Here is a 17843-nt window from a genome sequence, read left to right on the forward strand (position 1 = left end):
GGGCACAGATGTGGATACACGTAGGCATTAAGGTAGACAGATGGCAGATTCATACGCTTCTCACTCTCCTATAATTCCCTTTCCAACCATAACCATCAAGCTAGACCATGAGTCAGAGGTCAGTAGGTATCACCTGTAATTTTAAGAGAGGGAGAAAGTAAAAGTAGCTAATGTTTGTAGCTTACTCGGTGCTGGGGTATATTCCAAGGGTTTCACATATATTAATTTATTGAGACTTCATGACAATCCCTACTTTACAGAGGCAAAGAAAGAGGCATGGCAAACTTAGGCAAATTAGTCCAAGATCACATGGCAAAAAACTGGTAGAGTCATGTTCAAACTCAAGGCAGTGTTTAGAACCACAACTCTACAGGGATCATCCACTCTGAGAACAGCAAGTAATGGAATGACTGGAATGTAAAACTGGCTTCTAGCAGCCACACCCAGCTCACCTTTGTATAACCATTTGGAGGCCATGGACTGTAGGTTACCCAGAATGCTTATCCTCTACGATTAATAGAGGTAAGGGAGCATAAGCGTCCCAAAGGCATCCATAGATGGACAGTATAGTCTCAGGATAGAGCCTTCCCTAATCGTTGGTGGAGCACAAACAGATCCAAGAAATATTCTGTCCAAGACATGACAATGGATTCTGCTCCAAGCTAGGTTAGCACAAGCTACCATTTCAAGTGACTATTTTTTCAAGCCGCTATTACGGTGTACCCTGGGCTCCCCAACACACTTTCTTCAGACCAGTCTTATTCAAATTAGAGAATGCCTCCTCATGACTAGGAAGACCTTGGCATCAAATTTCCACCTTGGCAAGGAAACCGAGTAAGAAGGACCTCCTCAGCCCTTGAGGACCAAGCCCATCCAAAGCAAACAGTTCCCATAACTGTTTACGGTAGAACAAGCTTCTTCCTTTAAACAGGGCAAATGTGGAAAATCACCCAGCCAGACGTTGCTTGTTATTTTAGCACTTCTGAAATTCAGGGAGGAGGCCATCCCAGGCAGAGATCCATCCCCCTCTTCAAATGGGGAATGCACAAGTTAGGAAACACATCAAATGTCCTATTGGAGGCTGTAAAGATTTAGTTGTTCTCTAAAAGCTTGTTCTTATCATAATTACTTAAACAGTTACTATGTTTAATATCTCCACTTAACTAGCACCTCCTGGCACAGCTTGCAAATCCTCCCTACTTTTTTGTGACGCTACCCAGAGGAAATTCACAATCTGTATTCCTCTGGCCCGGCACTAGCAACACCAGGGAAAGAGCCTTGGCTGAGTTGCTTCCCAGTCATTGGCTTCCACTGCTGGATGATTCCAGCTCTCTAGTTATAAATAAGGACTATTACGTGATTACTGACGTACTTTAAGACTACCAGTAAATTTTTAAGGAAAATATTTGCAAGTATCCACAGACCCAAGTCTGAAATTTGGTAAGCCAAAATAAGATATCTAGATGATATGAAGGTTAGTTGACAGCTTTATGAAACACCAGATAAGGTAAGTATAAGGAATATGACATAAGCTAGTCTCTTAGTGATTGGAATAAATCTACATGGATTTGAACTTGCCTCTTTTTTCTAGTTTCCCAAGAGCCAGGCATCCCTTATACAAGCTTAATTGAGCATTTACTGTTTTAAGTGCTAAAATGACTAGGCCAATTAAAATAATAGATGGTATTTATTAGAGAAATGCAAATCAAAACTACCATGAGGTATCACCTCACACCAGTTAGAATGGACATCATCAGAAAATCTACAAATGATAAATGCTGGAGAGGGTGTGGAGAAGAAGGAACCTTCTTGCACTGTTGGTGGGAATGTAAATTGATACAGCCACTGTGGAGAAAAGTATGGAGGTTCCTTAAAAAAAATAGAACTACCATATGACCCAGCAATCCCACTACTGGGCATATGCCCAGAGAAAACCACAATTCAAAAAGACACAGGCACCCCAATGTTCATTGCAGCACTATTTACAATAGCCAGGTCATGGAAACAACCTAAATGCCCATCGACAGATGAATGGATAAAGAAGATGTGATACATATATACAATGGAATATTACTCAGTCATAAAAAGGAATGAAACTGGGTCATTTGTAGAGACATGGGTGGACCTAGAGACTGTCATGCCGAGTGAAGTAAGTCAGAAAGAGAAAAACAAATATCGTATATCAATGCATATATGTGGAATCTAGAAAAATGGTACAGATGAACCAGTTTGCAAGGCAGAAATAGAGACACAGATGTAGAGAACAAACGTATGGACACCAAGGGGGGAAAGCAGTGGGTGGGGGTGGTGGTGGGATGAATTGGGAGATTGGGATTGACGTGTATACACTAACATGTATAAAATAGATAACTAATAAGAACCTGCTGTATAAAATAAAATTCAAAAAGAAAAACTGTATAAAAATAAATTAATAAAATAAAATAAAATCCATTGAATTGTAAAAAAAAGAAATAAATTTGAATGTTTATAGTAAAAAAATAGATAATATTAAAAGTATTGGGAATAGCAAAAATATGTTTAGTTTTTATTTATATGGGAGTCAATTCTAAAAATGGAAAAGACTCTCTAGACAGCACGCAAAGAGAAAAATCACTCACTTAAATCTCCGTGCTCCTATACCATAAGAAGGGGAGGGGTGGAGCAGGAATCTTTAAGAGGGACTTACTTACTTATGTTTAAAATAAAGTAGGGGGGCTTCCCTGGTGGCGCAGTGGTTGACAGTCCGTCTGCCGATGCAGGGGACACGGGTTCGTGCCCCGGTCCGGGAAGATCCCACATGCCGCAGAGCGGCTGGACCCGTGAGCCATGGCCGCTGAGCCTGCGCGTCCGGAGCCTGTGCTCTGCAATGGGAGAGGACACAGCGGTGAGAGGCCCGCGTACCGCAAAAAAAATAAATAAATAAAATAAAATAAAGTAGGTATCTGGTGCCTTCCAGGGGTTAATTCGTGATTACCCCAGATGCTGATAACCAGTGATCCAGGAAAAAAGCCTCCTGGGATGGAAATGACCATCAGAACACATATAGAAGGCTTTTCCCTTCTATATGTGCTGTTAAGAATGAGAAGGCCTTTGTGGCAGCATTTGCATCTCTTTGTCCGACGTGAAAGGCTGAGAGGGGACATCAGTGCCGCTGTCAGATTGGCCAATGTGCTGGCCCACAGCAGCTGCACGTGCCTCCAAAAAACTCTCCTTCTCCCCACAGATCAGCTTTTGTATTTCTAATCCCAGAATCAGGGTGCCATGCATGGAACTACAACCTCGGCTGTTATCAGTCTGGGAAATAAATAGCACCAGCTTCAGGCCCCAGGGCTATCAACGTGTTTATAATTCCAAAAAACGGAAAGAAAAAAAAAAAAAACCACAAACATGTACATTTTGTATACATATTTTAAACGAGGACTGCTTGAAATGTAAAAAATGTATTTTACTCAGCTGTTGCTGCTTCTGTTTGTTTTTAAAGAAAGGGAGATTAATTGTAAAGAGCCTTGGCTCTTGTATAGAGAGAATTTTTAGTTTTGAGCAGAGGCAAAAAGATGAAGAAATAATATTATAATTAAAGCTGGATTATTTACAATTAAAATCAGAATTTGGAAACATATGCAATAAGTATTTAATACTCTAATGACTATTATTAGCATGCTCTTATTTTGTTTTATTAAAATGCCTAATACCCTTCCCCATTCCCTGTCATTTCATATTCTCATTTGCAGAGCACTATAATAATCGTTCTATTAATCACATGATTATTACAAGTTTTCAGCACTGTAGGTGATTCTTTGAGGCAATGTTGAACAGTGATTGCATATATATAGACTCCAGCTTTCTCTTTTATGCCAGGTTGAACACACCCACCACACCAAACGAAAGCCACAAATTTGTTTTGAGACACTTGTGTTTGTTTTCCATTTATTTACAAATCCTCCTCTTCCCAGAAAGGATTTGAAGCTGCTGTTACCGTCTGTTAGTCACATCAGTCCTTAGGACTCCAACTGTTGGTAGAAACCAGTATTTCTCGTTCCTTCCTGCCTGTGGAACCTCACAGCAATCAGAGACCTGTGCAGACTGGCTCAGATAACCGCCAGTAGAACTGGTCATTCTGGCTTCCTTCATCAGCCAAAAGTGGAGCCAGCCAAAGTCGTGAACTCTATAGAGATTATGTCTTTCTTATCAGTATGGAATAGGCAATCACTACACAAATATCCCTCCCTCTCCCAGAAAAAAAAAATACTGAACTTCAGAGCAGTTGCTCAAAGACACTGTGTCCTAGAGTCTGTCAACAGTTGACACAGTCAACATAATCACACTTCTGCCAGCTCATAGGGTACACATCTGTGTTCTGTCATCGCTGTTCTTTCTTCTCACACAGACAGCTTTCCAAATCTAGTCTTCCCATTCACATATTTCTACTGTTCATTAGAACCAAAGATTTTCCAGGGAATCCCTGCTAAGTGACCCAACGGATGATCAATGTTTTGATAGCCCATAGACACAATGTTCCTTCTGGGCTATGAACTTGTCACCCCTCATTTAACCCTGGACAATTCTTATGTAAGAGCTCCCAGAGAGAGGGAAAAAAATCTGATTCCATGGAAACCGAGATTGATGACCTAAGTGGCAATTTTCTTTCCCAAGTAGGAATTAAATCAACACACTAGTTGAAACATAACCTCCAGTCCCGACATATTTTGATTTTGTGAAAATACAAAGATACTCATTAAAGGAATATGATAGAAAGGATAACTTGATTCATTCTTAAATTTTCATAGCTTCTGGTTAGAAGCTGCTCTTGACTTTCTCTCTTCAAACCTATTGTGAAGTCTTACTGGTACAGAATAACCAGAGCACAGTTCCTCAACCACTTACTGAAGCTCAGCAGAGCCTCAAGTCAAAACTTTATCCGAGGGCTTCCCTGGTGGTGCAGTGGTTAAGAATCCGCCTGCTAATGCAGAGGACATGGGTTCGAGCCCTGGTCTGGGAGGATCCCACATGCCGCACAGCAACTAAGCCCGTGTGCCACAACTACTGAGCCTGTGCTCTAGAGCCCGCGAGCCACAACTACTGAGCCCACATGCCACAACTACTGAAGCCCTCGCGCCTAGAGCCCGTGCTCCGCAACAAGAGAAGCCAGCACAATGAGAAGCCTGCGCACCGCAATGAAGAGTATCCCCCGCTTGCCACAACTAGAGAAAAGCCCGCATAACACAGCCAAAAATAAAATAAATAAATTTATAAAAAACTTTATCCGAGAGTTCTCCAATCCTCCTTCTGCAACCAGGCTTTCTTCCTAAGGTTCAGCAAGATTCCTGATGGAAAGAAAAGCTGGCTGTGGCAGCCTACTCCTCATATTGTTCAAGAAGTTCACTGTCAGGCTTCCCTTTCCTCCTCCGCTCCTACAGCCACTGACTATCAGCAAACTCCTCTCCAACACCAGGTTGTTTCAAGGCTTTCAGGAGAACTTTTTCTCTCAAAAAAATATTATGTCCTTCACCAAAGCGACTCTATATCCAAGACCCAGCACCAAAGCTGGCATATAGAGATATCAATAAATGTTAAATGAGTGAAAGAATGCATGAATGAATGGTTTTCCTTCTCTGTAACTTCCCCCTTGTAACCCCAGTCCCCTGAATACCCCTTCTTTAACTCTAAATACCTCTAACTATTATCCATTAACTGTAAGAGCTTTTATAGAAGGATTGTCAGGTTGAAAGGGGGGAAAGATTCTTTAGGAATAAGGTAAAGTCAGATTGCCATACCCTAACCCTTTATATTGTTGGGTATGTTTTTTCCACTTTCAGCATTACTTTCAATAAATAAAAATAATTACCTAATTTTATTTCAATGACGTTTCCGTTTATTATTCTTTTACGTAGAGTATCAATATTGGATATTTTACTCTCACAAATGTCAGGAATTATTTCTAACTACCCAATCTCTAAGAACACATAAGCTTTTTAAAAATCATGATACAGAAATATTGTCTATCTACATATTTTCTATTTAACTAGAGAAGATAAATCGTTTAAAAAAAAATAGGAGGGCTTCCCTGGTGGCGCAGTGGTTGAGAGTCCGCCTACCGATGCAGGGGACGCAGGTTCGTGCCCCGGTCCGGGAAGATCCCACATGCCGCGGAGCGGCTGGGCCCGTGAGCCATGGCCACTGAGCCTGCGCGTCCGGAGACTGTGCTCCGCAATGGGAGAGGCCACAACAGTGAGAGGCCTGCGTACCGCAAAAAAAAAAAAAAGGAGATGCAATGGTGCTGAAAAGAGTCAATAAACAAATCATATATTTCCTCTGTCCCTTTATTCCCATCCAAAAGGTCTCTGTTTATCCCCAGTAGAATTGATTAGAGGTCAAATGGGAGCATGTATGCAAATAGGGTTTGAGAGGTAGAAAGCAATATAGAAATGAAGGATATTGTTGTTGCAATCTTACTGTTATTTCCATAATCGCCAGCTAGTTAATTCAACTGAAAGGGGCAAAAGGGAGGTTTGCCAGATGATTATGTAACCATAGTCCTATTGCTTAGTCTGCAACCACTCAAAACACCATTAAAGAAAAAAGCTTGGGGCCCAAAGAGAAGCACAAAAGTAAAGAGGAGAAATCAGCGCTCCAAGATAAGGAAAAATCAATGACTCAAGTGGCTTCACATGCTAAGCCCTTTGAAGTGGCATCTTCTCTGCTATTTTCCATCACCTATTCCAGACATTCCCCACTTCAGTGCCTTACTATATGTAGGTTCCATTGGTAGTGCTAACAAGTGTGAATGATACAGAAGACAAGCCACTCAATTATCTCAACAAAGGGTTTACATTAGCATGTGTGAGAAAGACGCAGATAACCTCACCAAATGGTAATTTTTTTAATGCTTAATCCATCGTGAAATAATTTCCTCTAGCTATGGCATTATTTCCATGACATTAAAAAGCATAGTATTCGTCCTAAACATGAAAATTTGTGATCTTTGTGTAATTTGTTTTGTATGTTTCAGCAAATTTTTAATAATTAATCTGGTTTCTGTCCCTGCCATTCTACTGACACTGCTCTCTTAAAAGGCATCAGTCACCATCTAATCACTAAACCCCATTTCTTCTTGGTCTGTATCCTCCTTGAGCCCTCGATTGCAATCCTTGCTGTTGCTCAGCTTCTTCCTGGAATCCTCTCATATTTTATCACACTGCATTCTCCAGGTCCTCCTATTGCCCAGATCATTCCTTCAGTATCTTAATACCACTTCCTCTTCTTTCTACTGTCTCCTATAACCAGATTTTCCGTGAAAGTTCCCAGTGCTCTTCTTGTTTCTCCTGATGTGGTTTTTCTTGATGATCTTATCTCCTCCACAACACCTACTATTATCTCTGCAGGTCCATCCACATTCCTACTCTTGAATTCTCTCTAGCTGGGCTTCCAACCACCTCTTAAACTTAGCATATTCATAGGCAAGTCTACTTTTTCTCCAGACTTCCATATTTCCATGAATGGGGCCACCATCTTCCCAGTAGCCCAGGTTCTTGGAGATTCACATTTACGACCTTCATTTAACTTTTTCTGGACATTCTTCTGCTTCAAGCCACCATGGCATATTGCATGTAAACTCACTTATGGCATCTAACACATCCTCCTTTGTAATTTAGTCAATTGTGCATTTACCTATGTTCCCTACTCTGTATAAGCTCCTTGAGAAAAACACCATGCTTTCCTCAATTTTGTACACCCTGCAGAGTCTAGCACAGAGTCTGACGCATAAGTATGTTTAGTTGAGAAAGTAAACCTGAGCATTCATCGATACATTTTATTCACATGTTTCCACTGTCCTTTGTCATCTACAGTCGACAACACTAAACTAAGATCATACTTAATCTCAGTACTCTGAGGAAAACTATGATAGAAACATTCTAAATAATACCACAACAAGCAGAGCTCTTGCTGTACTGAATTTATTGTGTGTGCAGTCCACAGTTTCAGCCATTGGTTCCATATGAAAAAAAAGTTTTTTATATTTGGAAGGGACACTGGAATGTGTGGGGAACCAAATTCACATCTCATGCAAAAGCTATTCCCTTGGTCTGCTTCCTCAGTAGTGGAATCCCTTCTCTAGTTGCCTATAATTTGCTTGTTCTGTTATTACTCCCACACTCGGTTATGAGAGCTCTGTATTGTTAAAAGCTACACTCAAAACATTGCAACGTTAATTCAGTGAAAGCATGCACCTCTGAGGGTGACTCAGCGTTGTAAAGATGCCCACGCTCCTGTCTTTGCTGATCACTTCACCGACTCTGGGTTTGGTGTTAACTGAGAACAGATCACAAGTTTTAGGTTTAGGGGCTGGTTTTTGTTTTGTTTGATAACAGAATAGGCAGGATAATGGAAAGTAACGTGGTCGAGCTGTCTGACATCCTGGCCAGCATTCCAATGGCAGATGCATGGCTTTACACCCACCAATAGGAGGAGAGCAGATGTTGGGTTTATTATAGCCTGGGGAACTGAAAAGAAGCTTGCATCAACCTGCACTCTGACACACACTGAGGTTTAAGAAAATTTGAACAAATCATTCCACCGGTCTCTTCTTACTTAAAGGGCTATAAACAGGTAAACTGATAGATCCCTACCTCTGCTCTAAGGATTTTTCCAGATTCATCATTTTATAGAAAAAAAAATAGGCAATTCATGCTCAAATCTGCATTTTCAAGAGCATTTCATCCAGCTCAACAGTAAATTTTTTTTTCTTTTGATGCCTGGCTAGTGGACAGTGTAATGCTAACATCCATACACCAACACCATTCATGTGTGAAAAGTTTAATTTACTAAGTCAATCAGGAATGCTACAACCACAGAATTGAAGACGTATTTACACCTCAAGTTTGTTTCACATCTAATAATCGTTGACAACATCTCAAGCTAATGTTTGGACATGAGCGGATTGTTGAACATTAGCTGAAAAGAGATCTCTCCCTGAAACTGTGCTGCTGGATTGTTTTTAAGGAAGTAAAGTTCAGACAGTATCACTCATCTGGTTACTCTTCCCCACTCCCTACAACCTACTTCTACCTGTTTGCAAGCCGTCTTTCTTCACACTCCCACATTCCAGCCAACTGAACAACTCACTCTTCCCCTACACCATCTCTGGATTTTTGCCTCTGCACATTTGATGTTTCTGCTCTGATCTCACTCTCAAATCTCAGTTCCAATGCTACTTCCTCCACAAGCCTTGACCCTCTTTCCTCCAGCCAAAATCTCACTTATCTGTACCCCTCAAATAATTCACATCACTTTCTACTTTGCATTTTTAAATTATCTCTGCCTATCTTGACTTCTCCTGTTAACATGTAAACTCTCTAAGGAAAAATTCCACAGAGAATTCTCTTTTATATATATATATATATATATATATATATATATATATATATTTAGAGTACAATTTTTGCATGTAGAGGTCTATTAATATACCTTGAAATAAAAGCACAAATGCTTCCCAAGGTATAAGTGAGAATGGAAAACTGTCTGTGGCTTGACTGTACTCTGCCAGTCAACAATCTCTGAGTTCTCCCCTGAGGTTAAGTCATTGGTATGATTAGCATGGCCTCTCGTGACTTTCTTTCCTCAAAATGAGCCACTTCATGTTTGCTGGGTGCCAAGCTCATCCATTGTCAGCGGCTGTTTTTCAGCTTCATGACACAATTTCCATAAGCTCTGTTGAAAGCAAGTGTGAGGCGTGTGTTTTATAACTTGTCATGTAAAAGAGAAAAAATAAACTACCAGTAAGTAGCAATTTTACTCTTTCTATTCTAAGGCAATGCCAGCGATCCTGAAGCAGCCGGCCCATGGTCACTAATGTCTTGCCAAGTGTTCTTAAATTATCAAGACCATTGATGTCAAAGCCAGTCATCCCCATTGTCTACTGTTTATTCAGTTGCCACATAATGTTTGGCATCAAACTAAGCACTTGAGTAAAAATGTACCTTAACTGTCGAAAGCACAGTCCCTGAGTTCTTGGAATTTTCTTCTGAGTCAGACCTCATTGGCATGAAGTGTCACCAGTAAGTTACAAAACTCAATTTTCACAAAAGAATCTGAAGTTAGATTTTTAAAGCAGTCACCTTGGAAGGCAACATAATTCCAATGATGTTGGCATTGCCTAAAGTTATTTTAGAGCTTTAGAACTGATTTGTTTTTAAAGTCACCTTCTATGCCACATCTATTGTAATCTTTTATCAGAATTTAACATAATTACCACATTTTGTTTTGTTTTAACCTCAAGTGGAATTATCCAGCTTGATTACCCAGAACTGGCTCCAAGTGACCGTTGGTGGTTTTTGGAAATCACATCCATCTTTGAAAGATGAAGATTTTCCACAACCAAGGACATTTCAAAGAAAATGCTAAAGGCCCTGAAGCTTATTCTAAACCTATTTTGAACAACAGCAGCATTATTCAAGTAAATGTAAAATCTTACTGGGAAGGAAAAAAAGACTTGGAATGTTTGTATTTAGTAATATTTACTGTATGGTCACACTTAGCATGTTTCCCCAAAGAACTATAAAAAGCATATAGAAAAATCATTTGGGATTTTTTTCTCGCATTTACGCATATCACCTTTTAAAGAACATTTTCAATTAATAAGAACACATCCTCTGATGAGAATTAACTTATGTGGGAGCCAAAACATTGGGTCTGAGAGCCAAACTGGACTCAGCAAAACCTACAAACACACCTGACAGCTGTGTAGTTATTGGGGAATGGCCCACAAATTTTAGTTGTTTCTTATGATTCAGTTTAATTTGATTTGGGTACTATAGGATCTCTCTCTTTTTCTAAATCACGCAAAAAGTTTAATGAATTAGGGCCACCAACATAGATGTTTTGCATCTCTGCAGACACTCTCCAAACCTGGTACATAAGCACTGGAACCTTAGCTGCCCTTGAACTTGGGGGCATTAAGATATCACAGTGGACCACATAGGGTATTTGAGAGAGTGCAGCTGAGCCACACCATTTGGCCACATTATACTGTGTCATGAGGAGAAAAAATGATCAAGACCAAAGGTGGTGAGGTAGACCCAGTTTCCCATGTCGTGTAAGTGTACATTTTGCCCGTATTATATGTGTTACAAATACATATTGACTTTTCAACCACTTAGCTGACCTGCTAATGGTATAGAAAGAACCTACCTAGGACAATCAAAGCAATCTAAGCTATGAATATGCTAAATAAAGTCCTGCAAGTAATACATTGCAGAATTATTATTATAAACATCATCTTTATAGAAATAATGCCTTAAGAAAATACCTCCAATATTGCAAAGGTTATGAATTATTTAATGAAGAATTCTAATAGTAAAATAGTTTCAATAGTTAAATAGTTGGGATTATAATAGCTCCATTTACTGAGCACCTATTATGTACATGTAGTGCATTCTTTCAGGTAACTATTAACTGTCCTCACTTGACAGGTAGAACAAATGAACCTCAGAGCTAGTAAATGGGTGAGGTCTATGCTGTATAGCTAGACCCAAAGTGAAGGTCTTCCCTGGAGCCTAATTTCTGTAAATTTATCTCAGTTTTCACGAGTAATTTGAGTGGTAATAAGAGAAAGAAGGAAAGGAGAGAGGGAAGGAAGGAAGAAAAGAAGCAGGGAAAGAAGGAGGAAGGGAAGGAAGGAAGGAGGGAAGGGAGGAAAAGAGGGAGGGAGTGAGGGCAGGAAGAAGAAGGAAATAGGTACTGCAACATAATATCCATTGCAGATACTCTATTCGTGGTTTCAGTGATTCCATCTGCAAACTGACAATTATTTACATGCTATTAGTTCTCTCTTTTTAGTGAGTCCAAAGGAGTACACAGTCATTTGCCAAAGTGAGAAGGGAGTTGTTGCTGGATAAAACAATGCTAACTCCATATATTATAGTCCCTACCTTCCTGAGCTTATATTCTGTAAGAGAGTTTGTCTTTTTTTCTCACTAACACATCCCCAGTGTGTTAGTGGCACAGTGCCTGTCAAAAATTGTGCCCAATATATTTTTCACAGAACTAGAACAAAGAACTTTACAACTTGAATGGAAACACAAAAGAACCCAAATAACCAAAACAATTTGAGAAAGAAGAACAGAGCCAGAGGAATCATGCTCTCTGACTTCAGATTATACTACAAAACTGCAGTAATCAAAACAGTATGGTACTGGCACAAAAACAGACACATAGATCAATGGAACACGTTAGAAAGCCCAGAAATAAACCTACACACTTATGGTCAATTAATCTACAACAAAGGAGGCAAGACTATACAATAAAGAAAAGACAGTCTCTTCAGTAAGTGGTGCTGGGAAAACTGGAAAGCTATATGTAAAAGAATGAAATTAGAACACTCTCTAATACCATATACAAAAATAAACTCAAAATGGATTAAAGCCCTAAAAGTAAGACCAGATACTATAAAACTCCTAGAGGAAAACATAGGCAGAACACTTTTTGACATAAATCACAGCAATATTTTTTGGACCCGTCTCCTACAGTAATGGAAATAAAAACAAAAATAAACAAGTGGGACCTAATGAAACTTAAAAGCTTTTGCACAGCAAAGGAAACCATAAACAAAACAAAAAAAACAAACTACGGACTGGGAGAAAATATTTGCAAATGATGGGCTTGACAAGTGTTTAATTTCCAGAATATACAAATAGCTCATACAGCTTAATATCAAAAAACAAAAAACCCAATCAAAAAATGGGCAGAACTAAATAGACATTTCTCCAAAAAAGATGCATATTTGGTCAACAGGCACAAGAAAAGATGCTCAACATCATTAATCATCAGAGAAATGCAAATTAAAACCACAATGAGCTAGCACCTCACACCAGTCAGAATGACTATAATCAAAAAGAACACAATAGGGCTTCCCCAGTGGCGCAGTGGTTGAGAGTCTGCCTGCCAATGCAGGGGACATGGGTTTGTGCCCCGGTCCGTGAGGATCCCCCATGCCGCAGAGTGGCTGGGCCCGTGAGCCATGGCCGCTGAGCCTGCGCATCCGGAGCCTGTGCTCCGCAACAGGAGAGGCCACAACAGTGAGAGGACTGCATACCGCAAAAAAAAAAAAAAAAAGAAAGAAAAAAGAAAAAAAAAGAAAAAGAACACAAGTAACAAGTGTTGGCGAGGATGTGGAGAAAAGCGGACCCTCATACACTGTTATTGAGAATGTAAATTGGTGCAGCCACTATGGCAAACAGTATGGAGGTTTCTCAAAAGACTAAAAATAGAAGTACCATATGACCCAGCAATTTCATTCCTGGGTGTATATCCAAAAACACGAATCTGAAAAGATACATGCACCTTAATGTTCATAACAGCATTATTTACAATTGCCAAGGTATGGAAGCAAGTGTCCATCAACAGATAAATATAAAGAAGATGTGGTATATGTGTGTGTGTGTGTGTGTGTGTGTGTGTGTGTATGGTAAAATACTACTCAGCCATAAAAAAGAATGAAATTTTGCTATTTATAACAACATGGAGGGACTTGGAGAGTATTATGCTAAGTGAAATAAGTCAGACAGAGAAAGACAAATACTGTATGATATTACTAAATACTGTATGATAGCTTTTCTGGTCAGCAGCCTGAGAGGGTAAAAGGAATGATGTCTGTGTCACTAGTCTAGTGTCAGCACTGCTGTAGTCACTGGTAGTTCCACATGGGAAGAAACAGTGGATAGAAGGATGGCTGTGATGATGGCGTTTCTTAGGACACCTTTGGATTAATCATGAAAACAACTACTCTCTGAGCAGCTGCGGGCAGCGTTTAGTACATAAACCGTGTAAGTTACTGTAAATATGTTGACAGAATTATACTTACTCGTTTCAAGGTGACCTCTAGAAATGGTTCGCTATTCACTTGACCCAGAAAATCCCACAAAATCATGCAAGTCGAGAGGTTCAAATCTTCGTGTTCACTTTAAGAACACTCATGAAACAGCCCAGGCCATCAAGGGTATGCCACCAAGTATCTGAAGGATGTCACTTTAAAGAAGCAGTGTGTGCCATTCCATCATTACAATGGTGGAGTTGGTAGGTGTGCCCAGGCCAAACAGTGGGGCTGGACGCAGGGTCTGTGGCCCAAAAAGAGTGCTGAATTTTTACTGCATATGCTCAAAAATGCAGAGAGTAATGCTGAACTTAAGGGCTTAGATGTAGATTCTCTGGTCATTGAGCATATCCAGGTGAATAAAGTCCCCAGGATGCGGCACAGGACTTATAGAGTTCATGGTCGGATCTACCCATACATGAGCTCTCCGTGCCACATTGAGATGACCCTTACTGAAAAAGAACAGATTGTTCCTAAACCAGAAGAGGAGGTTGCCCAGAAGAAAAAGGTATCCCAGAAGAAATTGAAGAAACAAAAACTTATGGCCCAGGAATAAATGCTGCAAAAAATAAATGCAAATAAAAGTTAAAAAAAATACTGTATGATATCACTTATATGTGGAATCTGAAATATACAACAGTCTAGTGAATATAACAAAAAAGAAACAGACTCACAGATATAGAGAACAAACTAGAGGTTACCAATGGCGGGGGAAGCAATATAGGGGTGGGGGAGTAGGAGGTATACACTACTGCATATAAGATAGGCTCAAGGATGTATTGTACAACACAGGGAATATATCCAATATTTTATAGTAACTGTAAATGGAAAGTAACCTTTTAAAATTTTATTTTAAAATTTTTTAATAAAATTAAATTAAAAAAACAGACTCACAGTTATAGAGAACAAACTAGTGGTTACCAGTGGAGAGAGGGATGTGGGGATGGGCAAGATAGGGGTAGAGGATTTTTTTTTTTTAATTTTTTTCTTTTTTGGCTGCACCACACAGAATGTGGGATCTTAGTTCCCCGACCAGGGATTGAACCTGCGCCACCTGCATTAGGAGCACAAAGTCTTAATCACTGGACTGCCAGGGAAGTCCCAGGGGTAGAGGATTAAGAGGTACAAACTACTAAGTATAAAATAAGCTACAAGGATATATTGTACAGCTCAGGGAATATAGCCAATATTTTATAATAACTATAAACAGAATATAACCTTTAAAAATTGTGAATCACTATGTTACACACCTGAAACATATATTATACATCAACTACACCTCAATAAAAAGAATAATAAGAAACTTTTTAAAAACTGTGCCCAACAAATATTTGTTGCTGAAGGCATGTTGAAAGAGTATTTTGAGGGGGGTTATGGGCAAGTTTAGGGATGAGGCTGCCTGGGACAATCATAGAGCAACAGAAACCACCCCTACTCAAAAGAACCTCTCAGGGACCTACCACCACTTGGAATTCCAATTGTGTTAATAGGTTTCTCTTTGAAAAGGTAAGATAGAAGGCATTCACATCTCAGTGCCAATGTTTTTATTAGGTAAACATCTTTTGGAGGGACAGGGGGAGTCAAAGAGAAGGGATTGGGGAGTTTAAAAATTTAACTAATAAAAAGATTCCTATTGCTCCCCCAACTTCCTCCCCTCTTCACTCCAACTTTTTAATAAGTTGTCTTCTTGGGCAAGAGAGTCCTTTATTAAACAAGACTGAAATGTATCTAACTGCCATATCAGTGTCTCAATAAGAAGATGCCTCAATTTGTGCCTGACCTCAGATCTAACTTCTGCTACTTTTATGCATAACTACAAATGTGTATTCTTAGCCTAAGTGTTTTTGTTTTGTTTTGTTTTAATTTATTTGGCTGCTTCAGGTCTTAGTTGCGGCATGTGGGATCTAGTTCCCTGACCAGGGATCCAGCCCAGGCCCCCTGCATTGGGAACGTGGAGTCTTAGCCACTGGACCACCAGGAAAGTCCCTAGCCTAACTTTTCTAATTCACTAATTCACCATTTGGCTTTAACTGTATAACAACATCTATGTCTTAAGCTGTGATTCTCACAAATTATTTTCCCAAGTGCATGGAATATAGTAATATAGAGTTATAAATAAACACACAACATAGTGCAAAATAACCTACATTCTTCTAAATAGGAATTGGTTTGCTCTGAGTCTTTAGCAGTGTCATGGAAAAAGTGATGCTCTTACGTTCACAAGTCTCCAAGTCCTAGCCCTGCTATTTATTATGTGTTTGACCTTGGGCAAGTCACAGCCTCCCTGAGCTTCATTTTCCCCATCTGTAAAATTTTATAATAGCGTATACCAAATGGAGCTGGTGGGAAAATTAAGGCAATAACATATGGGAAAGTACGTTAAAAACCATAGAACTCTATACAAATATAAAGTACTATCATCATTTGAAGAAGCAGAATTATAGGAGTTAAACAAACTTGGATTCCAATCCTGGCTCCACTGTTTTTGAGTGGTGTGACATTATGCAATTATATAATCTGAATTTCAATTTTTTAGTTTGTAAAATAGAGGTAATAATAAAGACCTCAAAGGTGTGTTGTAAGGATAAAACAAGACAGTTCTCCTGGAGTACTACCTGGAACACAGTAGGTACTCAATAAATGTTAGCTCCCTTTTCCTTCCCTGCTGCAGTTTTAAATGCCTTTATTTTCGTTAAATCAGAATCACTTCCACCACTCTCTTGCCCAGTAATAGCCAAGATGAATCCTGAGGATATGATGAAACAACAAAGCAGAAAATCAACGATAAGACCTAAGTTGTGGTATTTTCCCATCCAGTAGTAATCTCTCATTGTGCTGGAACCATCAACAGCTAATTACATCAAGTGCCAAATAAACAGCCAAGGAAACAGCATGAAGCAACCATGGCAAGGTAAATTAACCTGGAAAGCTACCATCAAAATATGAGGAATAACCCTGAAAATATTCCTATTTGTACTCAAAAACATAATTGCAAATTGCTTAGGCAAGCAGGGTATGTTCAATTAGATTCTTGAAATTTTATCAGACAAATGGTTTTGGCTCCCTAAGACCTTGTGGTGTCCTGGGCTCACAGTACACAAGCTATTGTGCAAATTATTTGGGATTGCTTCTTACCACAATTTTTTTAAATGCAAAATATTGTCTACTCTGCCAGTAAGCTCTGCTGTGTGTTATTTGCTAATTAAGGATGCAGACAGCCTGTGCAGTAATGGTGGTTGATGTCTGCTGCACGTCTTAGTGAGAAGGATGGTGAGGACAAGCATTAGCTGCAGCCCACAAGAGAAACGAGGTAATTGGCATTGCTCACTGCACTGCAAATCACGTCTTCCTAGAATTACAGAAGAGGCACTTAAGAATAGAGAATTATCCTGCATAAAATTGTAGTTGTGGGAGGCTTCCCTGGTGGCGCAGTGGTTGAGAGGCCTGCCGATGCAGGGGGCGCGGGCTTGTGCCCCGGTCCGGGAAGATCCCTCGCGCCGCGGAGCGGCTGGGCCCGTGAGCCATGGCCGCTGAGCCTGAGCGTCTGGAGCCTGTGCTCTGCAACGGGAGAGGCCACAACAGTGAGAGGACCCCATACCGCAAAAAAAATTTTTTAAAATTATAGTCGTGCTCATGCTGAAAAACAATGCTGTGAGGTACTGTTTTCAATTATTTTTGTTATATAAATTAATGACAATGTAATTTTTAGCATTTCAGCTCACATCACAATACTGATAATAATAGTTCATTTCTGACTTTTTAACATGGACCTCGTTTCATCTCTTGTGTTTTAAACTTTTTTGTGTCTGGAGATCAGTCTTCTAATCTGGATTTATACACGCTAGCTCGAAACCAACAGTTTTAATGGTAATGGTAATAACTGTCCTTGAAATAATGAGAAACACTTAATGAATAAAGATCAAGTTCAACAGCCAAGCGTTGGCTCTTGGCCCACTCCCACCATCCTGCAGCTCAA

The 17843-nt window shown here is 39.7% G+C and overlaps 1 non-coding gene and 1 pseudogene across 1 annotated transcript; both read left to right on the plus strand.

Moving 5' to 3' along the window:
* The first annotated feature begins 13450 nt into the window (after positions 1-13450).
* On the plus strand, positions 13451-15125 carry LOC111172067 (large ribosomal subunit protein uL22 pseudogene; annotated as a pseudogene).
* On the plus strand, positions 13727-13792 carry LOC115802208 (small nucleolar RNA SNORD58). Its single transcript, XR_004022607.1, has one exon. It is a non-coding gene; the product is annotated as a small nucleolar RNA SNORD58 (small nucleolar RNA).
* Positions 15126-17843: the final 2718 nt, after the last annotated feature.

This window comes from Delphinapterus leucas, chromosome 8 (assembly GCF_059928025.1).
Source record: "Delphinapterus leucas isolate spDelLeu-1000000601 "Yukka" chromosome 8, BTC_Dleu_Yukka2, whole genome shotgun sequence".
NCBI lineage: Eukaryota > Metazoa > Chordata > Mammalia > Artiodactyla > Monodontidae > Delphinapterus > Delphinapterus leucas.